The following is a 26,066-nucleotide window of genomic DNA, read 5'->3' as shown; positions in this document are numbered from 1 at the left end:
TCCCTTGTGGACAAGAACTCCAGAGAGGAGGCTTCTCCTACCATAGGCCTCCTGCTAGGCCTGAAAAATTTAACATTCTTTTCCTTTTTCAAGTCCCCAAAGGATATATTCCTTAAAAAAATCCTGGCATCCCTCTCCTCCCCTGAATGACGAAGGCCCTCGGTGAAGTTGAAGAGGAGTCTGGACTCTGCGAGGATGTGCAAGGCACTGCCCTGAGTTGGCTGCTGTGGGGCCATCTGTTTGACCGGGTACAAGTCCAGGGCTGAGAGATGCTCAGTATCCAAACATACCTGGTATAGGTCTCTGGCGGGGCTTCTGGTCAGACTTGGATTCAGGAGAGAAAATGAAGCTTAGGTATCCACAGCTCAGGGGAAGGTGAAATCACTTCAATTGCCCAAACAAACAAAATTGCTTAATTAATCTGACTGAAAAAACCTGTTCAGCCTTGGATTAAAAGAAGTGTGTTGATGCTGCCCCTGTTAATTTGGCTGAGTGCTGGACAGAGAAGGTATATTTAGCCTCAATGTGCTTGCAGGATTGCATCTTGAAGCTCAACAGGAAATATCTGGAGTCGCAGCTAAAGATATCTCTGCATGTTCAGAAATTTACGAGCAGCTGTAAAAGTGGAGCTATGGTGGTCAGAAGGCTGGAACAGCTCCCTTTCAAATGAGAGAGGCCGCTGAATTAAACACTTGAATATACCAAGTTCATGGCAGGCAGAGTGCACCTGACAGGCTAAAAATAGCCAAAGCAGAGGCTTCTGTTGCTAAAATAATACTGAACTGATACATACTCCTTTTCTAAACCTACAAAGAAATGGGTGAGTGGGGAGAGGGTGGGCTCTGAGATTCCAAAAGGTGTGCTGGAAACCATGCCCAAATGAAGGAAGCAATTTCCTGCCTTTGCCACTTTTCAAAAATAGCTTTCCTAAACTGGGTACACTGAAGTAGCAAGTAATCAATATATTATTTTTTAGTAACACGAGACACAAATGGTAGCACCAAGAAGATACCGCATCCCTGGACCTGTAGTCCTGCTGACAAGCAAACCTTTCCATCTCGGTGAGGAACCACTTTTTTAAAACATCATTTTGCTAGGCTCCCTTATCAGCAACCCCAAGCCCCGCTCAGTAATGGCCGATGGGAATGGTCCCTACTTACTTGCGTCACATGCTTGGCAAAGCTGTTTGCTTAAGTGCGGACGAGGGGGAGTGTGTGTGACTGTGCTGCCTGAGAGAGTAGGTTACCACACTTTCCAGAGTGGCCAGGGCATCCGAGACCAACTTCACTTTCATTCTGTGACATAGAACACTGCCTCAGTTTCCCAAGTTTCAGTCTGCCTTCCATATAATGTGGAGCACGTCAAGATCACCCCGATGACTTCCTCAGGTTGTCGTGGAGATCAAATGAGTGCATGCATGCGAAAGCATTTTGGGAATCTGTAAAGCTTGAAGCGCCGTGGAAGACGTCGCTGCTGTTGTTATTGGGCATTCTACTGGAAAGCTGGGCAAAGAATGGCAACATCTCCACGTGACTGTAAGGTGCTGTGCACGCAGACTGCTGGACTGTGTTCTCGTTTGTGGGATGGTGCCATCTTAAGCAGGTGAAAGCACTGTCCGCGCCCCTGTTCAGAGCAGCACGGGGTGCAGGAAATCTGCCTGCTTTCAATCTCAGCGTGGCTCACCACCGTCGCGGTCCTTGCTGGCTCTCCTCCTGCTTCGGTGGCGCTCCTCCTGTGGGTGGCCCACAAGGCAGGGTTGGCCCTGGAGTCCCTGACAAGCTGGGAGGGAGGCAGGGGTAGACCCAGCTTTGATGTGAATGGTTGCTAGGTTATCAGCAGTGCCTACCCCAGGACTGGTCCCCCAGGCTGGAAAGTTCTTGTTGGGAGGTTGAGAGATGCCCACCTTCTCTTAGGCAGTCCCACTAAGAGCTGCTGTTCGGCCATCATTTAACTGGCTATTATTTATTTTCTTTGGTTCTTCTCTTTTTCTCCTCTCACTTGTCTCCCTTGTTACATCTAAATCTGATCTAAAAAACTGTGTGCTCACCATGATGGTACCTGTGATGCATATGGACAAAAATATGCATGCATATTTGTCTAAATCTAGGAGGGGATATTAAAAGAATGGAATTACTTGTTGCGTCAGGATGAGGGATTATGAATGTTTCCCTTACTTCTTCTTTACACAGTCTATAATGTCGTTAAGTAGTCTTTTTATTTTTATTATTTATTTTTAAATTTTTTTTAACGTTTATTTATTTTTGAGAGTGAGAGAGACAGAGCATGAACGGGGGAGGGTCAGAGAGAAGGAGACACAGAATCCGAAACAGGCTCCAGGCTCCGAGCTGTCAGCACAGAGCCTGATGCGGAGCTCGAACTCACGGACTGTGAGATCATGACTCGAGCCGAAGTCGGCCGCTTAACCAACTGAGCCACCCAGTCACCCTGGTAAGTAGTCTTTAAAATAAGAAAGGAAAGGAACTGTAATTGGAGTTTTAACATTTTATAAAATGGTATCCCTTTACCCTGATTTTGATTTCACTGGGCTTGAAAGCGCAAAGGTAAAGGAATGCCATGTAGGCTAAAGTATTTCAATGTAATAATTATATTTTCAGCCTCTAAACTATTTTAAGGGTGGCCAGTTTCATTTTAAGGCATTTTTTGGAGTATGCAATAAATGGCAAAGGCAGTGAGACAAAAATTGGAAACTATATCATAGCTTTTTTTATTTGGAAAACCCATAGTTAGAAGTCTACATATGATCTTTTTAATCAACAAAGAAATGTTTATTGAGTGCTTACTATGCGCTGAACATTGGGCAAGGATTACGTATTTCCCTCTAGTTCATCTTTTTTCCTGTTTCTCTTCCCCAAAAGTGATTATCACTGGTTGTTTTGTAAGGCACTCAGCACTCAGCACTCAGCACTCAGAAGTCAACTTGCTTCGTGTACAGTTTTTGTTTGTGTTTGTTTGTTTAAGTAGTAGGTGCCAGGGCGCCTGGCTGGCTCGGCTGGAAGAGCATGCGACTCTTGATCTCAGGGTTGTGAGTTCGTGCCCCACGTTCGGCTGTAGAGATTACTTAAGTGAGCAAAAACTTAAAAAAAAAAAAAAGTAGTAGGTGCCAAGACAGTGGCAGTGAGGGGAAGTTCTAATAACCTGTGGTTCCTCAAATAAATAGTCATAAACCGTTACAAAACAAGGTTTGGCACCTCAGGTAGCCAACCACACCCAGCTGTTTCTTCAGGGCTATGACAGAATGGGCAACTGCTCAGAGCCTCTAGTTTTCCTCCCGGTGCTCCCAGCTCACCATTTCCCCTAGCTTGATTTCAAAAACCATTTGCTGTATTTGACAAGGAGCCAAGCGAAGACAAGGTGAAAGTGACAGCTTCAGGGCACCTGACTGTCGAAGTCAGTTCTGTCGAAGAGCAGAACTGAGCAGAGGAGCAGGGGTTGCTGTGGTACAAGCCCTGCTCCCTGGCCCCACAACCACAGCCACGGCTGCGGGCAGCTGGTGACCTTCGTGAGACTTCACATGTGAGCCTGGGCTGGGTACTTACTCTCTTGCCTCTCAGGATATACACGTGGAAAGTTGCAGGTAATGATACATATTCCCCTTACGTCACAAAAATGTCTTGTATACACACAACAAATGTACGTATCGCCACAGTATGGCCCATTTCGTTATCAGACCATTTGGTCACTTTCTTTAAAATCTTTTTTTTAACGTTTATTCGTTTCTGAGAGACAGAGAGAGACACAGTATGAGCGGGGAAGGGGCAGAGAGAGGGAGACACAGAATCTGAAGCAGGCTCCAGGCTCTGAGCTGTCAGCACAAAACCCTGTGTGGGGCTCGAACTCACGAACCCCGAGATCACCATTTGGTTACTTTTATAAGTGAATTTATATTCTTTTGTCTCCCAGAGAAACAAGCAGACACAATAAGACATCAGTGGCGCAGCAGCTTTCCAGTTGGTAAAGGTGATCAATTCTAAACTAAAAAAACTCCACTCTGGGTCAGGCCCACCGACCGTCCGTTCAGCTCAGCACTGAGTCTCTTTTGGTGGCATGGTGTAGGACGTGTTAGGAAAGATGGCTGTCTATGTTGACAGACGTGTTAGGGCCATATACTAAACCACTGCATTTTCTCTAACATCTCTCATCATAGAGCTATCACCCATGAAATTCATTTAAGTCTAAAAGCTATTTATAGTTCTGGTTTTACCACATCTTAAGTTGACAAAATTCCAAAAGCTTATGAAACCAGCCATGTAAATCAGTAACGCTATTTTTTAATTTTTGCGTTTGTCTTTCTTTTCTTTCTCTCTCTCCCTCCCTCTCTCCGCCCCTCTCTCCCTCCCTTCCTTTTGAGAGAGAGAGAGAGTGTGAGCAAGCAGGGGAGGGTGCAGAGGGAGAGAGAGAGAGAATCCCAGGCAGGCGTGGCTCCATCCCACGACCCTGGGGTTATGAACTCGGCCGAAATCAAGAGTTAGATGCTCAACTTGACTGACCCACCCAGGTACCCCTGAATTTGCCTCTTTCAAACTTTAGGGTGGCCCTCCTGATGTCTTACTACATCAAGATATGGTGAACATACCCGTGTTTGCACTGACCACGCACTTGGCGATTTAAAAATTGTGATTACATACAGCTTCTCTGAGTCTTTATGTATTCAGAAAAAAAGGATCCAATTTTTAAAGTTTATCCTCACATGGTGTTTTTTAAATCAAAGGTTCTTAAATTTGGTCTGAATACCCCAAGGTAGCCTTGGATGGGCATGAAATTGCATGCAAAGTTACACGTGCACCTCCATGCGTTTCTCTGAGGTAAAGGGTAAGACAGATTCTCAAAGGAGACTAAGACTCCAAAAAGGTTAGGAACCATCACCTTGGATCACTTGGCTCCTCCTTGAAGCTCCTTTAGTTCCGCTATGTTATTTTTCTGAGATGAGGTGGCCAGAATGGCATATGATATTCTAGATGAGGCTATGTCAAAATTCTGAACAAGATTATTTTGCTATATTTGTAATTCTTCACCAGGAAATGTCTGCTGTTCTGGTGAGTTGTTTTGGCTGTATTAGCCACCAATGAATGTATCCATGTCTTTAGAGAATGGTGTATAATGACTCTCATTGTCCACTTTCTGCATGGAATGTGGTACCATGGAATATCACCATACCTTTAGTACAAACTGATTTGGAGCATTTTCCCCAAATGCTTTGCGTTTCTCTATACTGAGTTTCATCGACTACTTGTCTACTTCGCAGCCGTAGTAGTATCTGATCTTCTGTAATTTATATTAGGTGAATTTGACTTTTCAGTGTGATAAAGTGTTCTCTGCAAATTTGCATGTTCTGCTGCGTACCAAACAATTAATAAACAAGTAACCAAATCCATATGGCAGAAACAACTAACTGCCCCCAAAATCTAGTGCTCATCTTTCTGGAGTAGGGAGTCATAATCGGGAAGGGGCTCCCTGGAAGAGACCACAGTTCCCAGAACCTCTTGCGTTTAGATAGGGCCAAATGACTAGTTCTCACCGGGGGGTGAGGGGGGGGATGTGTGTAAGCGGAAGCGAAAGATGTCCTTTTGGCCAGAGGTGCTAAAGAAATGGGGTGACATTTCCATCATTTCCCTCCTTTGCTAATGGGATACAGAGGACTCTGGGAACTTAAAGATGGCAGAGGCCCATGAGGGAACAAGCCTGGGTTCCCGCATAGCCAGGTGGAGAAAAACCACTGATGGCCAAGAACACCCACACCAGACTGTTACGTCTTGAAAGAAGAAATGAACATATGTTGCTTGGCTGAAATGTAGCATTTTTTTTTTTTAAATGATAGCAGATAGTATTCATATAGGCCATCACTTGAATTATTTCCATTCATAGAAAGTTCCATTTCTGTCTATCCTTTATTCAGATATGCCAATGCCATGTCCCCTGAAGCACTGGTGTCTGAAGCATTTTAATAGGTTTTGTATAAGGACGATGTCAAAGATTTGCCATAGATTTAACATACTTGCCTAAATCCTGGTTTTAGTAAAAGATGACATATCTCAAAAGTATTTTTGATCCTTAGATAACAAGCTGCTTTGTAATTTCCACATGTCAATATTTATTATTGCTCAGATTAATCTGGCCTTCACAATATGATAGTGAGGGCTCTGCCAGTTAAGTACAAACAGCTAGTTTTGTTTATACGTGTAAGTACTTCCTTATGAATCAACAGCACTGCAGATAAGTAACACCAGATCCTTAAACTGTTCTACCAAATATTTATGAACTAAAGTCATGTCAGTGTGAATTCTGGTGCTGCTCTTAGTACCACAATGGTGGAGAGAAGGTGGCTTGGGTGGGCCAGGGTAGTGTGACACGGTCCTGGCAGGTATATGGGGTTCGGGTAGACAGCGGTCAAGGCCTCAGAGTGATCGTGGCTCTCTTGGACCAACAGCTGGATGTCCATTCTTCAAAAACCTGCTTACACTGGGATCAACAGCCTGTCCCAGTCGGTAGTAGAGGACAAGACTGTTTAAACTCACTTGGTCTCCATCAGCACTGGCACAAAGTGTCCATGGCTCTACCTGGAGGGACAGGAGCCCTGGGTTGTGGTGGGGCCCAGTCCTGGCTGTGGCTGCTTTGGTAAGAGCACAGTACTTAGGAAGAATAGTCCAGCCTCTTTCTTAAGCTCACCTCCTGGTGAACTCACTAAAGGAATTCTAAGTCTCAGCAGAAGCAGAGGCCCTACCATCGGCAATGGTTTGGAGAACCCCGGTTGGAAAAGAAACCTTGGGTTTCAAAGACCCATCCGGGAGCCGGGAGCAGCAGACAGGGCCATAGAGCGGCATGATGCATGCTCTTCTCCCACAGGAGGGCTGATGCCTCCCTCTCACTCAGAGGGGCCGTGAGGTCCCTGAATCCTCATGTAGCAGCAGACGAGGAAAGACAAAACACACTCTCATGAAGACACGTCTCAGGGACACTGAACACAAAAAATGCTGCTTTGATGAAGTGTGCTCTCTCGTCCATTTTGTGCCATAACCCACGGGAGAAGGCTATCGGTACCACAGTGACACTCTCTGGTTTACCCTAAAGAGGCTTTTCCAGGAAAACCACTTTGAGTGACACATCTTAAAGGAGACTACAAGACTTAATAGTATAATCACCAGGAAAATCTGCATATACATATGATGCTTATCAATCAGCAGTAACATGAATGATTCTGAAGAACTTTCATACCAAGTGTCCTTTTCTTACTTAGGATTCAGAGGCATCCTGAGAAGCCTTTTCACTACCTCTGAATGCAAATAAAGTAAACAATGGTATTGGAAAAAATCCTTGGACACTTCTGGCTTAAATGGGCTTAGGGAGGAAGCTCTTCTGAGTCCAATAGTTATTCCCATGGATGGGACAAGGGAGAGAGAAGGAAAAGAGAATTCCCCACTTTAGTACTTAACTTACACTTTTTCTCTCAAAAGGACTATGCCCTTTGTGTCCCTGGTAACAAGCTCCTCCCAGGCTCCTAAGGGAGCTGCTAGATAGGGAGGAGGAACGGAGACTGGCCGTGGTTGGGTTGAAGCAGGACAGAATAGGATTCTGATGTCAGAGGGCGAGGCAGGCACTCAGTTGGAAAGTTGTTCTTTGTTCCTAAAAATAAAACATTTGACCCTCCTTTTTTGGATCCTTCCCTGGAACGAAGCCAGTCAACTGCTGACTTCTTTTTAGGATTAGCTCAATAGCCCTCGGCCCAAAGGTGAACTCCAAAGACCCTCAAGATCTTCTGCCCCTGATAAAATGCTACACAATAAAGTGAATGACTTAAGAGAATGTTTCTCTTGAAAGGATATGGCTGCAGTATACATTCGTAAAGCAAAATAGGCCCAGCGGAAAGGGTGAGAGGACAGGAGGAGGGAGAGAAACCATGTTGGAGAGGCTGGCCGCAGGTTGGGAAGGGGCTAATGGCTGGATGCAGCAGTGTGCTTTAGAAAATTCTCTAGGAGGCCAGGTGGCAAGGGCTCCTCATACAGAGACCCCCGCCTCCATGAAGGATCCACACCACACCTTCCTTCCAGAGAGTTCTCTACAGTACACTCAACCTTTTCCAACTTTTCTCCATTCATGAAGTCTTCACCCAAAGTGACAGCTTTGGTTTATAAAATGACAGTGATATACTATGCTACATATCACAAAAAGAGGGGCCACAGGCCCTCTTCTTTGAAGAGGCTCATTTGGGGAGGGTTTGGGGCAGCCGTTGCACAGACTGACAGCACGCTATGAGGGATCCAAGAATCAATGCCGTTTCTCAGTGCTCTTCTAAGATTGAGCCCCATGCTGATGGTCCTGTGTATATAGAACTTTTACAACATAATGGGACCCTTTTGGCAGCGTCTTCCCCAACTATCTCATTGTACAGCCGTTTTTAAGACTAAATACATCAAATGTCAGCTAGTGAGGAAGACCTTTCTTTCCCTGGAAGAGGAAAAAGATTCTATGGGCATTGACATGGCAAAAACTGGGAAGAAGGTTCACTAAAAGCTAAGCCATTATTTCCTATATAAGTAGTTGGTACGATAGGATGTCAAAATTCACGAGTTAATATACATACTACGGGCAAAATTCACGAGTTAACATACATACTACGTCTTCAGAGTTTAGCTGTTGGAAGTAATTTTCTGGTTGGGAAAATAGAAGATGTAAAATTTCCAGCCTACACCAGTTTCTTCATTAGGTAGTCCAGAGAGACCAATGGCACCAGATCAGCTATAGGTGCTTTGAAGATGCAGATTCCAGGGGCTCATCCCAGACTTGGCTCTCTGGGGTGGGCCTGAGAATCTTCATTGTGAACAAGCTCACTGGGTGATTCTTTTGCACACTGAAGTTTAAGAATCACTGCTGTCTTTAACCTCCTCCTATTCTTTAAAGCAGAAAAAAAAAAAAGATATTTAGGTATAGTTCTTACTCACCTAGTTCATGGGCATTTTTAAGAAGCTATCTTAACATTATTGGCCTTCCATTAACTTTTACATGTATTATAGTAAGACTTAAAAGGATGAGCTGTCCAAAATGGAATGGGTTAATGAACTTTCCATCACTGGAGGTGCTGGAGCAGAGGTTGGAAAACCACTTAGCAGAAACATTGTAGAAAGAATTCAAGTACTGCTACAGGGTCCCAACCCTGAACTAATGTATTACATTTCCTCCAGCTCTATGATCCTATGATAATATTGTAACAAAATCAGCTTTAATATATCAAGTATTACTTTTTTTTTCTTCAAGTCTAAGCATATACTCAGGAACTTTATTGGTAGTTTGTAAAAGAATCAAGAAACCCAGTCTATAAAACTGAAGTTCAGCGTCTCCTGGGTGGCTTAGTCGGTTGAGCATCTGACTCTTGATTTTGGCTCAGGTCATGATCCCAGGGTCATGGCATGGGATGGAGCCCTGTGTCAGGCTCCATGCTGAGTGTGGAGCCTGTGTAAGATTCTCTCTCTCTCTCTCTCTCTCTCTCTCTCTCTCTCTGTCTCATGCTCTCCCCCACCTACATGCTCTGTCTCTAAACTTAAAGAAACAACAACAAAAAAACCCTGAAGTTCAGAAGCTGGGGATAGAACCAACAAGAAACTTGGGGATTCTGAGCTTTAATGCCAGCTCTGAAACTTACTGGATAACCATGTACTCATGAAGACAAACAGATAAAAGTCAGAGTCTATCATCTTCATAATGGTCTCTGAGTCTCAAGCATCACCATATCTGATGATGATAAAAAACTGTTGAGCCTTTTCATTCTTTGACTTGGTGTTCATCAGATCATAGATCTTAATTTTTTTTAATGTTTATTTATTTTTGAGAGAGAGAGAAAGAGGCAGAGAGAGAGGGAGACACAGAATCCGAAGCGGGGTCCAGGCTCTGAGCTGTCAGTACAGAGCCTGATGTGGGGCTCAAACCCACGAACCGTGAGATCATGACCTGAGCTGAAGTCAGACACTTAACCGACTGAGCCACCCCAGTGCCCCGATCAGATCATAGATCTTAAATCCTTCCCAATTCTTCAAGGTTCCTCAACCCCAAAGAAGGATGCCATTAAAGGACCAAGGGAATTGGGGTGCCTGGGTGGCTCAGTTGGTTGAGTGTCCAACTCTTGCTCTCAGCTCAGGTCTTGGTCTCAGGTTTGAGTTCAAGCCCTGTGCTGGGCTCCACACGGGCATGGAGCATATTAAAAAAAAAAAAAAAAAAAAAAAAAAAAAGAAAAGGCCAAGGGATTTGGCACAATTCTAAAGGGGATATATGCTTGACTGTGCTGGTTGATGTAGCTCTTTTCCACTGCCCGAGAGTTTACTCTTCACGGGTCAAGAATATATGTGTATACGGATCTACAGAAAAAAAAAATGTCAGCATAGATGGTGGTGAGGGGGGTAGCAGTTAACATACTACCAAAAGGCTCAGTGTTGATGGGGACAGAGGATGGGCCTGTGCAAAACAAAACAGAAAGGAGATCCTAAAGCTCCCCCAGTCAATTATGCCAACCCCTCAGATAAAGCAAGAAGTGAATTTGTGGAGCCTGAATTATCTGATAAAACCATTTATGTGGATCATATTGATAAGATGAATGCCAAACGGCCCGTACTTCAAGTCCTGTTGTGTGGATGGCACACAAGCACTTCGACAGCTTTGGACCTCAGACTTGAAATAGGCACTCTGAGAAGATGACTGAGAAACGTTCAATTTGATTAAAAAAATTACAAATAGCAGGACTACAATGAAGTCACATTTATGAATTATTTCTAATTGTGCACTTTTTGAGATCAATTAATTTTCTTTTGAGAGAGAGAGCGTGTGTGCACACATGCACACACACACATGCACGAGACGGGAAGGGGCAGAGGGAGAGAGAGAAAGAAAGAGAGAGAGAGAGAGAGAGAAAGAGAGAGAGAGAATCCCAAGCAGGCTCCACATTCAGCATGGACCCTGTCGCAGGGCTCCATCCCACAACCCTGGGATCATGATCTCAAGAGTCGGTCACTTAACCGACGGAGCCACTCAGGTGCCCCTCTAACTGTGCGCCTCTGAGACAGTTTTTAAGTGTTGGAATCTAAAACAAACAGTCATGATCTGAGGCAAGCCACACCTGGCCAGCCCAGCACTGTGGTTGGCACCTAATAGTTCAATCCATAGTTGTCAAAAGGATGAAGGAATGAGTGAATCAACAGTGAATGAAGGAAGGAATGCAGAGACGATAATGGACTCCAACAGGAATCAGGGCTCAATTCTGTAGCCCACTTCTAAGAGTGACAGCACTCTAGGGGACTCTGGTATTTTAGATTCAGAGATCTTTAAGTATATACTCTTCTGATGCATGACAAGGATTTCAAGTCTGTGCTGCTCCATTAATGATCAAGACAGGAGGACTCCTAAGAAGGGAACAAAAAGTGAGGGAGGGGAGGGCAGCAGGGGGAGATCACATTTAAGAACTAATTGAAGATTTATGGTAGTACTTTTTAAATCTTAGACACGAATTAGCTAACCATGATAACTAAATTCAGTGCAAATGGCGGTTATAGGACGGCCTGAACTGTTACATGATATTTTATTGAATCTTCACACTGCAAAATTGGTGGAAATTAAGCCGTTTGTAACTTACTTTGGAGGAAAGAGAAATAAATGTGCGTGTAAACATTAATCAGGTCGACGACCTGTCTTTTCGTGCAATTTGATAGCTCCACCTGGGATCCGAGTCAAACTCTCTTTTGGGGAAGACTTGCTTTTAGAATACCAGCAATCCCCCAATCCATAATGGTGAATTACACGGGGCTGAGAATCAGAGGGAAAGCCACCATGACCAGAAAGGAAGGATGATGCAGGGGTAGCTGGGCTTCTCAGGGCTGCACGGGATATGATTCTCTGGGTTTTATACTGCTCCTTCCTCAGCCCTCAGAACTCTTAATCCTATTTTCATTGCCCCAGGTAAACTGGGAAATATTTTCTCCTCCTAGACTGCAGTTACTCACACAATAAACAGGTAATAAACATTTTACTGCCCTAAGCAACCTCCTGCTAGGCAGGCAGTCAGAAGAGAAAAGACTGTGCACAGAGTAACCCCCTACAGGACAAACTGCAGGGGACAAAGGATGTGAGTAAGCGTTTAATAGCGCGCCCCCTCTCCGGGCTCTGGGAGACGACTGGGAGCTGCTGGGGCACATTAGCCGGCCTGTGGTCTAGGATTCCTCCCTGCTTGAGGCTAGTGGGGAAGATTTGATTTCACCAAAAGGTAATTTAGTTGCCATTTCAAAGCTCTGTCTAGCTAAATTAAGGATGAGGAATGAAACTGGAGTTTACAATCTCCCAGGTTAAGCCACGGGTTGTGAGACTGGAAAGCACAAGAAGGGGCAGTTGGCAGCCGACTGAAGTGGTTCTGGGGCGAGAATCCTTCAGTTGGATTTCTGTTTGATTTCAGGTTTGCATTTCATTTTCTAACACATCCTGGTTTCTTTGTTATTGTTTATATCTCCCCCACACATCAAACCAAATAGTGGTTATCATCTGTGGGCTACTTGAAAAGCACAGTGGCTGTCCTTTGACATCCTATTTTCCCACTATACGGGGTTCCCTCAAAAGCCTATTACCTTCGGCTTAGTTTTAAGGCATCTTGTGGTTCCAACTGCTTGGGAGATATTTCAGTTTTCTTTCATGCTGAAGGTACAACTTGAAGCTGTTAGAAGTCTCTCACCTTCCCCCCAACTCGGGGAAACAAGGGCGGAGCCAAACATAATACGATAAACTCTGCCTCTACCTCTGCCATTTGACTTCTGGAAAATGATAATCTCACTTACATAAATTAAATGTTTTCCATCAAATAGCACGCCAAGTCTGAATGTATTAACCCAAGGTAAACGATAAGTGCATCTGCATAAACAATTTTCCAATTCATGTGGGTTGAAAAAAAAAAAGATTATTTTGTAAACCAACAGTTCTTTGACATCGATTAGAGTTAACGCATGGTATTTCGCTCGAATTTTATTTAGGAATATTAATTTTTGCTGTACCTTGTGGCAGAAGTGTTGCGGTGGTCTAGCGAGAACTGTAACACGCTGACATGTGTAAGGAGATATATTTGAGATGTGCTAGAATCCAAAGGGGCCGCTGTCTTGACACAGGGCTCTAGAAAACCCACACACCCCTTTTCTGCTCTTGTTTCTCTTTTGAACCTTTCTCGAGAGGGTTAAGGAAGTGACTCTGTACATTGGGTGGTGACGATTAGAGAGCACTTTGATGATGCACACTGATAGAGCAGGGAGAAATAACGAAGCTACGAAGCTATGGCCTGGCCTCTGTAGGAGGAAGCACGGGCTGCAGTGAGGCTTCTGGCCACTTTGGCAGAGGCTCTCAAGTACGGTAAGTCTTTCCCTGAACCGGTCTTGGACGACTCCTACAAAAACAGGGTGGAAATCTGCCCAGAGCAGACACTTGCAAAGTGGAACACTTACACTCCCAAACAAAAGGCACAGTCATTGGATGGCAAAGCATGGGCACAGACAGATGCAAAGGGAGAGAGATCACAGGTGGTCCAAGGATCCAAGTCAGGGCCTTCATGGAAAAAAGGACATGGGATGGCCAAAAGACAGAGATAGAAAGGGCAGGAAACAATCCTGTTTTACCGGCATTGGACTGTTATTAGACTTCTGTGCCCTACTTTGGCTCTAGCATTTACAAAATGACATGTAGAAAACTGGTGAGGACCCAGAGGCCAGCAACAGCCACGATTAAAGGGATAGAAAAATGGTCCTCTGAAGCAAGATGAAAGGAATTGTGTTGTTTATCTTGGAGAAAAAAAGGTTAAGGGGTGACAGTGATTGCATTCAAATACATGAAGCGTTCTGGAGGGGCACTGATCAATTCTTCCCAACACGCAGGGGAGACTGATGAGAAGTAACAGGCTTAAATAAGCTGGAGAGTGTTCATTGGCTACAAGGAAGAACTTACAGAAAGGTACAGGCTAGTATGGATCTGGGACTTAAGATGTCCAAAACAGAATTTCTGTTTCTTCCCCTGTCTTCCCCCTACTCCTGACAGTCCTGAAGTCTTCCCTAATTCAGCAAATAATACCAACATTTAATCGGGCCAAGTGAAAAATCTGAGGAGGCATTCACATTTCCACTCCCAATCCAGTCCTTCAGTAGATCTCATCAGCTTTACTTCTGAGTTTGACCACTTTTCAATTTCCACTGTTACCTTCCCAGTCCAAACCATCATCACTGCCTGCCTGGACCCAAGCCAAGAGGATCCTTGTATCCTCTTTCAATCCACTCTCCTCCATATGGCTGTTTTTAGAGCCTCAATCAGACCACGTTATTCCCCTGCTCAACCCTATCCAGAAACTCCCATCATGCTTAGAATAAAACTCATACTCTTTACCACAGGCTTCAAAGCCCTGCATGATCTGGCTCTTGCCCAGTGTCCTCATCCATCCCTCTCTCCCTGCTGCTCACGTTAGCCACACTGGCTTTCTTGTTGCTCCCAAACAAGCCATTTTTGTTGCATCTTTGTGCCAGCTGCTCCCTCCGCCTGGAACACTCTTTCCCTAGTCCTTGACTTGGCTGGCTCCTTTTTGTCATTCTGCTCTCGGCTTAAGTGTCACCTCTGCAGACTTTTTCCAGCCACTAGAAATGTAGACTCTGAGAGTGGGAACTTCATCTATCTTGTTCATGATGGTATTTTTCAAGCTTTGAACAGGTACCTGACCCACTGGGGTAATGCAATAAATATGGGTTAAATAAAGAAAACGTTGACTATAAAAGCAGGTTATTACTTGCTATCTCAAGAGAGCTGGAGATGAGAAACAGAAGCTTTTGTGAGTGGTCTAGGTGTTCTTTTGGTTAGATAGAGAGTCACAGGGCTGGGTACTTTTGAAGGGGGTGGGTGCTTTGTCCACTGAGGTCCCAGTGAGGAGTTAAACCCAATGGGCCTCATCCTTATTAGGGTCAGGGAATGTTGGGGGAGTTACCCTGAGCAAGAGAAAAAGCAATGACCTTGGGTCTCAGAGGGCAGTCACAGTGAGCGGAGAAGAGGATGGAGATGTAAGGTCTACTACCCCACTCAAAAACTATTAAGTTGGATCACCTGTTAGGATGAATTGAAGTTTCTATTTTCCTTATTCTCATGGAGAGTCACGACATTCTCTTGTTTGAGTTGGGTATGAGCTGAGCTGTGAACCCCTAGTCTACCTCCATAACATTTATAAGGCCTGGTGGTTTTAAGTTCCCATAGGAAATGCTGTGAGTCATCTTAAATCTACCTTCACATGAGTACTCTGATTCAGGATTGGACTAAGGAGGGATAGGAAGGACCATTGGAAGGCATGATTGCAAGATTTCTGTAGGCCTTGCATGCAATGACTTGCCATCACTCCCAGCTGGTTAGCCAAGGCTTTAAAATCAAGGCCTTACACATGAAAAGATGCTCAATGTCGCTCCTTATCAGGGAAATACAAATCAAAACCACACTCAGATATCACCTCACGCCAGTCAGAGTGGCTAAAATGAACAAATCAGGAGACTATAGATGCTGGAGAGGATGTGGAGAAACGGGAACCCTCTTGCACTGTTGGTGGGAATGCAAATTGGTGCAGCCGCTCTGGAAAGCAGTGTGGAGGTTCCTCAGAAAATTAAAAATAGACCTACCCTATGACCCAGCAATAGCACTGCTAGGAATTTACCCAAGGGATACAGGAGTACTGATGCATAGGGGCACTTGTACCCCAATGTTTATAGCAGCACTCTCAACAATAGCCAAATTATGGAAAGAGCCTAAATGACCATCAACTGATGAATGGATAAAGAAATTGTGGTTCATATACACAATGGAGTACTACATGGCAATGAGAAAGAACGAAATATGGCCCTTTGTAGCAACGTGGATGGAACTGGAGAGTGTGATGCTAAGTGAAATAAGCCACACAGAGAAAGACAGATACCATATGGTTTCACTCTTATGTGGATCCTGAGAAACTTAACAGAAACCCATGGAGGAGGGGAAGGAAAAAAAAAAAAAAGAGGTTAGAGTGGGAGAGAGCCAAAGCATAAGAGACTCTTGAAAACTGAGAACAAACTGAGGGTTGATGGGGGGGTGGGAGGGAGGGGAGTGTGGGTGATGGGTATTGAGGAGGGCACCTTTTGGGATGAGCACTGGGTGTTGTATGGAAACCAATTTGACAATAAATTTCATATATTGGGAAAAAAAATAAAGATTTGATAAGAAAAAAAAATAAAATGAAATCAAGGCCTTAAAACCAAGGCCAATGACTTCTACTTTATTTTTGTTCTTAATTTCCCCCCAAAGCTGAGGGCTGTCTCTGACTGGGGACTCTATAAATGATCGATTGACCCATAGACCTCACAGAATACATAACTCTAGCAGGTTTTTAGCAGGCTTTGTTGCTCTTCAGTTCAAAATCCCAAAGTGTTATCGTCAGGTGGCTGACAGTAATGGAATATAATTAAGATAAATTTAGAAACGTCATTGTATTTAAAAATTTTTTTAATGTTTATTTATTTTTGAGAAAGAGAGAGAGTACAAGCAGGGGAGGGGCAGAGAGAGTGAAGGAGACATAGAATCCAAAGTAGGCTCCAGGATCTGAGCTGTTAGCACAGAGTCTGATGCGGGGCTTGAACTCCCCAACTGTGAGATCATGACCTGAGCTGAAATTGGACCCTTAACCAACTGAGCCACCCAGGCGCCCCTAATTTTTAAACTTTAAAAAATTGTTTATTTATTTATTTTGAGAAAGAGAGAGAGAGAGAGCACATGCTCAGGGGAGGGGCACAGAGAGAGGGAGAGAGAGAATCCCAAGCAGGCTCTGTGCAGTCAGCACAGAGCCCAACACAGGGCTCTATCCCATGAACCGTGAAATCATGATCTGAGCCGAAATCAAGAGTCAGAGGCTTAACTGACTGAGCTACCCAGGTGCCCCTAGAAACTTTATTTTAAAAATAATTTATGACCTCCCTCTCCAATAAACCTCTAAGTGGCCACAATTTTAATTGTGCTTTTGAAGGCTAGTGAGCTAATTTTTTACATCTAACATTGTTTGCAAAATGTTTGAGAAAGGCCAGTAAAAATCTCCTCAAATTTAGAAATGCAAGTGAATATCTGCTCTCCATTTCAAGAAGTATTTCTTAGACTCTATCTGTATCCTGAGATTTGCCAGGGATACATATGACCATACGATACGATGACAGACTGCAATGTGAACTGGATTCTTTATAAATCAATAATTGGAGGAGGGGTGAGGGACTGTCCGCTTTGGTGATTTCATTTTCAGCCACAGCTGGCCAGATTGCTTATTGGAAAATAAAAGTCATGGCAAATTGAGCTTGACAATAACCAGGCTTGACTACATAGGCCCCTTCTCCACTCTCTGCAATTAGAATGAGCGGAGGAGGGGAGGTTGACAGGGAAAGACTTTTCCTCTGCTCTGTCACAGATCAGTCTTAGTTTATTTTGTAGGGCACAAGCCATATGTTGTGCGTGTAAGTGCTGTTCTCTGTCAACGCGAGCACTCTGCTGTTCTTGTGCCTCTAGGCTACTGAGGTGCTGCCGTCTCGGACTTCCAGGCTCCTTAAGGAGTGTGTGAACACTGAGAGCCATGCTGTACAATGCCGTACCGGTATTAAAATTAAAATTAAATTAAATTAAATTAAATTAAATTAAAGTCGCACTAGCCACTTTTCAAGTGCTCACAGCCACGAGTGACTGCATGGGACCATGTACCTACAGAATATCTCTCAGATTCCAGAAAGTTCTACTGGGCAGCACTGATCTAAAAAAAAAAGCATCACTTGGTGCCAAAAGGCCCTTCCTTCATTGTTCACGGATTCTGAGATCATGGCTACCTTTGTGGTAAAGAAGAGAACGGAGTCTGTTAGAATTTGAGAATTCTCTGGGTGCTGTGCATATACCTGGAGAACAGGTGCCACAAATCTGTGATTTAGGACTCAGCTCAAGGAACTCACACCAAGGACAGACTCTGAACTAAACTCAAAACTTTTAACAGGAACATAAACTGTGCAAGTGTTGGGGCGCCTGGGTGGCTCAGTCGGTTGAGTGTCCGACGTCGAATCAGGTCATGATCTTGCAGTTCGTGAGTTTGAGCCCCGCGTTGGGCTCTGTGCTGACAGCTCGGAGCCTGGAGCCTGCTTTTGGATTCTGTGACTCCCTCTCTCTCTGTCCCTCCTCCGCTTGCTCTCTCTCTCTCTCTCTCTCAAAAATAAAGACAAAAAAATTAAAAAAAAAAACTGCAAATGTCTATTCTACCAAACTACAAAAAGCACAAGGAATGCTTTACTGTGTATTTGCCTCCTTCCCATTGTTACTCACGCATGCTCCTCAACACACTTGCTTTTCATCTTCTCTGTGGCTATTCATGTCTTCCACCTCTGATGACCAGGAATTAGAGAGGCTTTGATAATTCACCTTTGCTCACAGGACCGTCACTGAAATCACAATTTCGATGCTCAATACTTTCTGCCTGTAGTCCCAGTGACTGTAACTGGTTCCACCAGCTTCTTACCTAAAATGCATTCATCTCTGGACGTTCCTTGCGTTACATATTACGAATTCCTAAGTCCTTACATTTAGTACCCTCACACGTGTTACACACGGTCGTTGAAAAATTAAGCGGCAGAAGAAAACCCAGAAACATTCTGAAGCACGAAGCAACATAACCCACCTTCCCTACTTGGATCACACTTGATCTGTACAACTCTGCTGCTGAACTTTGGGGGAGGGAACAATGGAAGGGGGCGCTCTCCAGGCCTACAAACTGATACAAAACTGGGGAGTTGTACAGTTTGGAAAGTTGACATGTGGTGTTTAAACTTGGCAAACTTCATAGTATTTACGTTTGGCAAACCTCAAAATCCCAATTCTACTACTAGACTGGATTTACGGTCAGAGCTTCCCTCCCATGATCTTAAAGCATTTTCATACATGGAGTCTGCCTCGCGTACCCATTATGGCTATTTTCTCTGCACTAGCCTCATTTGTTCTCCTGCATTAGGCAAGATTAGCTCTTATTCTAATTTCATAGGTGGGCACATGGACGCGGAAAGCCCGTAAAAGACACATGCCTCCCGCAGGGCAGTGAAGTGTGGTTTTACTTCCAGGACGCTGAACACAAGCCAAGCTTATTTCACGGCTGGGGTACACAGGCACTGGTTTTGAAGGAAGCTACTTCATTCATTGTAAAGCTGCCTCCTCTCAAAAACTTGAGAAAAGATCTAGCATCCTAAGGTCAAGGCAATTGAGTAAAACTAATAGCATAAGACGTTAAGGATGACAAAATCCCTTCACAACATTTACCCTATGGGCAAACACCCCATTTATATCACCTGATTAGATAATATACATGATTACCCGTTTGGTCCAACAGAAGCTGAATGTGACGGATGAAGGGGGTACCCGGGGGAACTGTACCACATAACTTGAGCATCGAGATAACTTGGTGGGAAGTGGAGGGAGAGGGAAAATGACGAGACTTAACAAGGACGGTGAGATCCATATGCCTAACTCACAAATCATGATTAGTGATCAAATCAGCTGTAAAAAAAAATCAGCCAAAACATTTTTTGAACAATTTACCTGTTTTTTTGGGGGGGCCAACCTGGCACCGTGAAACCTATAGTTCACGTGGACGGAGACAAAAGTGTTGGATCACATATGTCTATAAAAAAGACTTCCTGGGGCGCCTGGATGGCTTGGTTGGTTGGGCGTCCGACTTCGGCCCAGGTCATGATCTCACGGTCTGTGAGTTCGAGCCCCGAGTTGGGCTCTGTGCTGGCAGCTCAGAACATGGAGCCTGTTTCAGATTCTGTGTCTCCCTCTCTCTCTGCCCCTCCCCTGTTCATGCTCTGTCTCTCTCTGTCTCAAAAATAAATAAACGCTAAAAAAAAAAAAAAAAAAAAAAAAAAAGACTTCCTTGGGGGTGCCCGGGTGGCTCAGCAGGTTTAATGTACAACTCTTGATTTCGGCTCAGGTCATGATCTCATGGTTCTTGGAAAAGAGCCTCACGTTGGGCTCCATGCTGACAGCACAGAGCCTGCTTGGGATTCTCTCTCTGTCTCTTCTCTCTCCCTGCCCCTCTCCCACTCACTCTGTCTCAAAATAAATAAACTTAAAAAAAAAAAAAAGACTTCCTTGGATGGCTCTCCCTGTGTTAACAGGGCTCTCGGGAGGCGTGGGACACACACCATGTGGAGGTGGGTCTTCCTTGTACCTCTTCCAGTTGGCCGGCAATGGACAGCAAAGCCAGGCCAGAAGCACCTGTAGGCTGTGCTCTTTCACCGTGAGCGGGTGGTCTGGGAGCAGTGGTGCCTGTGTCCGGAACCTGCAGCGTCTGTGGGCGATGCCTCACTGTAAACAGGGGGCCTCTGCTGTCACCTGCACAGCAGTGAGCTGCGGGGACATGTTTGGAGCTTAATTTGGGACTCACTCCTCATCTAAGGGTGGTTTTTCCCTTCATCTTTCAGATGGGGATTAGCAGCTCCAAAGGAGGGCCTTACAGTTTTATTTGCTGCTCTTTCCTATGCTCCAAATTTGGTTGTAGGCTGCCTATTTTCAGAGTCTGGGAACCTCAGGAAGGGAGCAACGCATAAAACCTCCAGTAAACATGAATCCTTCCCCAGGGCTTGGCATTTAGCTGCAGCTCCATCAGGCATTTCGAATTTAGAAAAAAAAAAAAAAAAAAAAAAAAAAAAAAAGCACACGCAGCCTCTCTAAGTACAGGGCCTTAAAGAAAACGTGGTCCTTATTAGCTCTTTTGTGCTCTGACTAGCTGCAGCACAGGACAATGAAAACGGATACATGGTGCCTGTTGTTCCTATGTAAATGCCACCTCGAGGATACAGTCTTCACCAGGCAGATGGCTAATATCTCTGCTCTAACCTCATTTCTCCTGTGTTCCTGTGTTCCTGTGATGTCCTGCCCCTAGAGTCAGGTCCTAATTGCTGTCAAATGTTCAGAGACAAAAGTGGTGTCGACATATCACTCGTGTAAAGGCTGTTCCCGGCTGTGACCTGTAGTGGCTGCAACATAAGCTGTGTGGTGGGCAGGCAGTACCTGCTGGTGCCGGGCGGCTCAGAGTCGGCTTTTCTGCTTCCGTGCGTCAAGCTGAACACTTTCCTTTGTTAATGTTTGCAGCCCCTGGACTCCAACGTGCTGAAGGCCCCGTGTCTTTCTGTTGGGATCAATATCCACTTCCTTAACTGCTCCTCTCTAGTTCAGACTGTCTCTTGGCATCAGTCTGACCGTGCAGATTTGGGCAGGGCCAGGAGAGAGCCCATTTGTCTCGTCACAGATTTAGGGGGGTTGGTTAACCTGTGGCCCCTTGGAAGGCCTGATGCCGCTGAGCAGACAGGTAATCCTAACAGCCAGGACCCTGCCAGTCAGTGACCGGCCGTCTGATTGGATGCACATTCATCTTCAAATTATGTTGTGTGACAGCCCGGGCTGCTGAACACCATTTTAACATGCAGATTGACTCCTCAGAGGCTCTTCATTATGCATTTAGCGGTCTGTTTTCAGACTAACCAGCATGTCGGAGAGGCCCGCTATCCTTTTTCCACCTGGGTGGAGGAAATAGCTCACTGACTGCGGGGGAGCCGCAGATATTAACATGCATGTGTTTATTTTCCTGGGCATCGGCACACAACAGTGTTCCCTGATGCAAGAGATGGGAAAGAAAAGAAAAGACCCTTGGTTCTGAAATTCAAGGAAGACGGCTCTGCAAAACAAGGGAGCCTTTGTTGAGGAGAGGAGTCAAGTAGGCCAGGCCAGCTTGATGGCCGCTCGGCTGCCCACCAGCCTGGCTGGGCGCGTCCATATAAGCGCTCCTCTTATCAACACACAGACCCGCTCTTTCTCTCTCTCACACACGGCCTGAAGTATTTTAAGCAGAACACTTCCAATTTCCTGTTTCTAAAACTGTCTTGCATCTCCAACGGCATTCCAAACGATCCTGGGGAGTTGGGATAGCCAACTTGGAGTGAGCGAGCACAGTGTCTGCTGAGGTGGCTTTGGGGTTACTGAGGAAGCTCTGGGGCTCCCTTTGTACCCCTTCCCTCTTCTCTTTATGGTGTGATTTACTTCCACTTGCTAAGAATATTTCTCTGTGGCCTTAGGCCACTACTGCATGAACACAGATGTTTTCTTACTGGAGTATGAGCCCATGCATCGTGTGTGTGTGTGTGTGTGTGTGTGTGTGTGTGTCCTTTCTCAAGGATCTCTTTCCTTTCCTTAAAAAGGAATCCTATTTGCATTGCTTTTTAAAACCCCCACCTCTTCCTATTTTGTCCCCCCAATGTGGTATTTTCTTGATTCTTCTGCAAGACCAGCAAAACTTGAAGGGTGCCCAGTTCCGTAGACTTTTACTCTGAGGTATAACTTGGCCTGGTAGTAGCTCCCTCTTTTGCCTCTGATCGGAGGAGGCTTCCAAATTTGGGGATGGAGGGGGCTTCCCTGCTGCATTTCTTCGTTGCCACCAGAGAATGATGCTAGACAGGTTTAGAAGGTTAGATTGAACACAAAAGCTTATGAGGCCAACCGACGGCTGCCGTGGCACACTGTCTAAACAACAGCCTTCCCCACAGCTTCTGGGTCCTGCCAGGCATTGCTGGATCCTGATAGCAAGACCACGGATGGAGTTTTGCTATTTACATGTTTAAAATATTAAACTGCAGAGTTCATTTTAGTAAGGCTCTGGGCAGAGAGAAAATAAAGCTGACAGCAGAGCTATATTCCTAATCCCCCTGGAAAGGCTGTGAGGAGGAATAAAATGGTTACCAACGCTTGCTCTGGGATCAGAGTGTTCCTGATGACTGAATTGGGCAGTAAGTGCAGCTTTTTATTTTTGTGTGGAATATGGCGATCCCCACTGACAAGAACAGGTTGCATGCGGTTGCGAGGTTGTTGCTCGGCTGGTGTCGCACTGTAGAGTATTGTTTGGAAAGATACCACCCAGCAAGAACAATATGGCTACCCAACGCCTGAAGCGCTGTGTGGAGCGACCTGTCCCCTCAGTCACATATCGCACTCATTGTTTTTCTCCGTGATAAAACAAATGGATTTCCTGAATTTAAATTCTACCGCAAACTACTCTTTGTTTTAAGAAAGGTCCTTGATTGACAGATGAAGGAGGGGGCAACTTGTGGTTTGCAAGCTTCTGGAATATGAGAGAAAGGGAACTGAATTTCAATTCTAACTCTAACAGTTACTTGCCACGTAACTAGGGAAAGTCACTAAATCCCGTGTTTTAAAGTCATGGTAGTAAGGGGCGCCTGGGTGGCTCAGTCAGTTAATGATCCGACTTTGGCTCGGGTCTTGATCTCACAGTTTGTGAGTTGGGGGCCCCTCGTCAAGCTCTCTGTTGTCAGCACACAGCCTGCTTCAGATCCTCTGTACCTCCCTCTCTCTGTGCCTCCCTCGCGCTATCTCTCAAAAAATAAGTAAGCATTTAACGAAACTAAAAAAATAAAGTCACAGGGGTAGAATGGGGGTGTTACGGGCGGTGCTGTGTCCCCCCAAAGTCACACGTCGAAATCCTAACCCCCAGTTGCCTCAGAATGAGACTGCATTTGGAGACAGTGTCTTTACAGAGGTGATTAAGATGACATGAGATCAGTAGGGAGAGCCTAACCCGGTGTGACTGGCGTCCTTATAAGAAGAGACTGGGACACCCACGCACGGAGAAGACCTTGTGAAGACACATTGAAGACGGCCGTCTACAAGCCAAGGAGACAGGCTCTCAGAAGAAACTAATCCCGCGGACACCTTCATCTCGGACTTCTGGCCTCCAGACTGTGAGGCAATAAATTCCCGTTGTTTAAACCACGCAGTGTGTGGTGCCCTGTCATAGCGGCCTCATCACTTCAAGGATGTGAGAAACAACACAGGGGGGAAAGGGGAATTTCACAGTATTTGGAGGATTTCAAGCGTCATTGCAGCTGCTATATCTTAAGAAGGGTGGCCCCATAAATCTCGGCCCAGATGCTAATTTCACAGACTGGGTGGAAATCAGGTTGTATGTCTGGTGGCAAAACGCCTGTAAAAGTGTACTTGCTCTTTAGCTTCCTGGTTTTAAGGCAGAACTGACATCTTGAACTGAGAAAATGCTGTGAAGGACCTATCTGGCCCTTCAGATAAATCTCTAGATTTCTGTGTGAGCCAATCAATCGGTCCTCCAAGGTGTCAGCTGGTAGCAGACGTATCTGTCAATACGACAGTATCGCCGTCACCGGGCAGGTTGTGTTCGCAGCAGGAAGCGTGGCTCAGCAGTTACTTATATTTGGAAAATGGATAGCTCGGGATTATGTGTTTCAGGAGATGAGGTTAAAGTGGGGTCAAGGGCCAGGTTAATGCTAGTACCGTTTCCACTGGAGAAAGAGAGTGCAATATATTGATTTCAGGGAAATGATATGTGTTTCTAGCCTTGCTCCCCAACCCTGCTTCTCATTCGTCCAGGGACGTTCTTTGGCAGAGTCCTAACACCCTCTGCCTTCCGGATTCACCCCCTGCCAATCGTTGCTGTGGGAAACGCTGAATCATGAGAGCATAGTTGGAGGAAAAAATAAATATTCTGTATGGAACAGAAACATGTACATGACTCAATTGGGCTCCGTTTTTTTCTCACCAGCTGCCGGCAGCCCTCAGCTAAGCCTTCCCCATTTTGTACACTGACTTGGTCTAGTATCCCACAGGGAACTTTCTTACACTTCACTTACTCATTCTCAGCTGAACAGGCACAAATGTTAATGTAATTCTGTGCCCCTTAATCAAACACAAGTCCCCTCCTGGAACAGGGAAATCTACAACTTGAAGGAACACTGGTTAAAGATCATCTTATATCTTTGTTTAATATTCTTTTTTTGTTGAATTCAGCAAGTGTTGGCTTTTCATATCATGGGACACTGGAGCCAGGGAGGAAGTATCCCTTTCTAAATTGTTATTCCTGCTCTCTGTATCGCACCTCTTCTTTCTTCCAAAATGCCATTTTCCAAGTCAGTAAGCTTATAGAAATCCCAAGTCTCACAACTTTTTAAAAACTATTTTCAAGTCCCTTTTCTGGGATTTAATATCTCCTATGATAACCAAAACTGGACACAGAATAGCACTAATGTTTTATACGTTATCTTAAATTTTCTATATTATTTTTTTCTTTTAACCCCCAAGCATCCTATCGGCTTTGTAAATTGCTACTGCATACCAGACAGATATTTTCCCCAAGTTATCAGCCATGACTCTTAAATTATTTTACTATGAGTTCAGAGCCTATCAGAGATTATGAGAAGTTTAGATTATTTTTCCCAGAGTGCATTATTTTACACTTAACCAAATTAAATTTCATCTGCTTTCATACTACCCAATCCCCTAGTTTGCTTAGCTTTGCCTGAAGTGTCTCATAACAATCCTTAATTTTTTATTAAGCGTGCCAATTCAAAGCTTCCTACTTAACTCTCTGCTTTACAGCTTTTGCCCTCTACTCTCTGCACACTTTTGGAAATGAGTGGGATTTAAAAGGCAAGGAACGAAGCGCTATTGGGTAAGATTCTATGCTAAGTGGTATGTAAAAGATCCCATCAAGTTCATGACAACGCTCTTGAAGGTGAGGCACCAGGAGTTCAATTCAACCTCAAGAAGTACCATCATTCCTATGCTGAGACTAAGTGATCCTAAAATGTTTCTCATTTCATTTGGATATTATATGAAGAACTCAGGTAGGACTCCTAGCTAATTTTCCTGGAGAGCCACCCTCTATTCTGGCTTCCTTTGTAGCTTGTGGTGACAGCAGGGGGGCCTGCCAAATTCCTGCTACACTTCCTTCCCTTTCTCCTTCCCTCTTCCTCATGGTGGCTCTTCTTTCAATTGAATAGCAAGTAGGATCAGTTAGTTCACTAGAGGCTTTTCTGTGGGTTATTTCCTGGTTTCTTTTTTCGGATAGCAAGAGAAAGAGAAATATGTTGCATCTTGGTCCCAGTTCTTTGCTCCTAGCTGTCTCCAATCCTTTCCCCTACAGGGCCCAAAGAAAGGAT

General features: G+C 44.8%; 1 protein-coding gene across 2 annotated transcripts in view; it reads right to left on the bottom strand.

The window, feature by feature from the left end:
- The window catches only part of MAML3 (mastermind like transcriptional coactivator 3), a 411,939-nt gene that overhangs the window by 45,053 nt on the left and 340,820 nt on the right, over positions 1-26,066 (bottom strand). The window lies entirely within an intron of this gene.

The sequence above is a fragment of the Panthera leo genome, chromosome B1, assembly GCF_018350215.1.
Source record: "Panthera leo isolate Ple1 chromosome B1, P.leo_Ple1_pat1.1, whole genome shotgun sequence".
NCBI lineage: Eukaryota > Metazoa > Chordata > Mammalia > Carnivora > Felidae > Panthera > Panthera leo.
The sequence above is the reverse complement of the archived record's forward strand: the minus strand, read 5'-3'. Positions and strand labels throughout refer to the sequence as shown.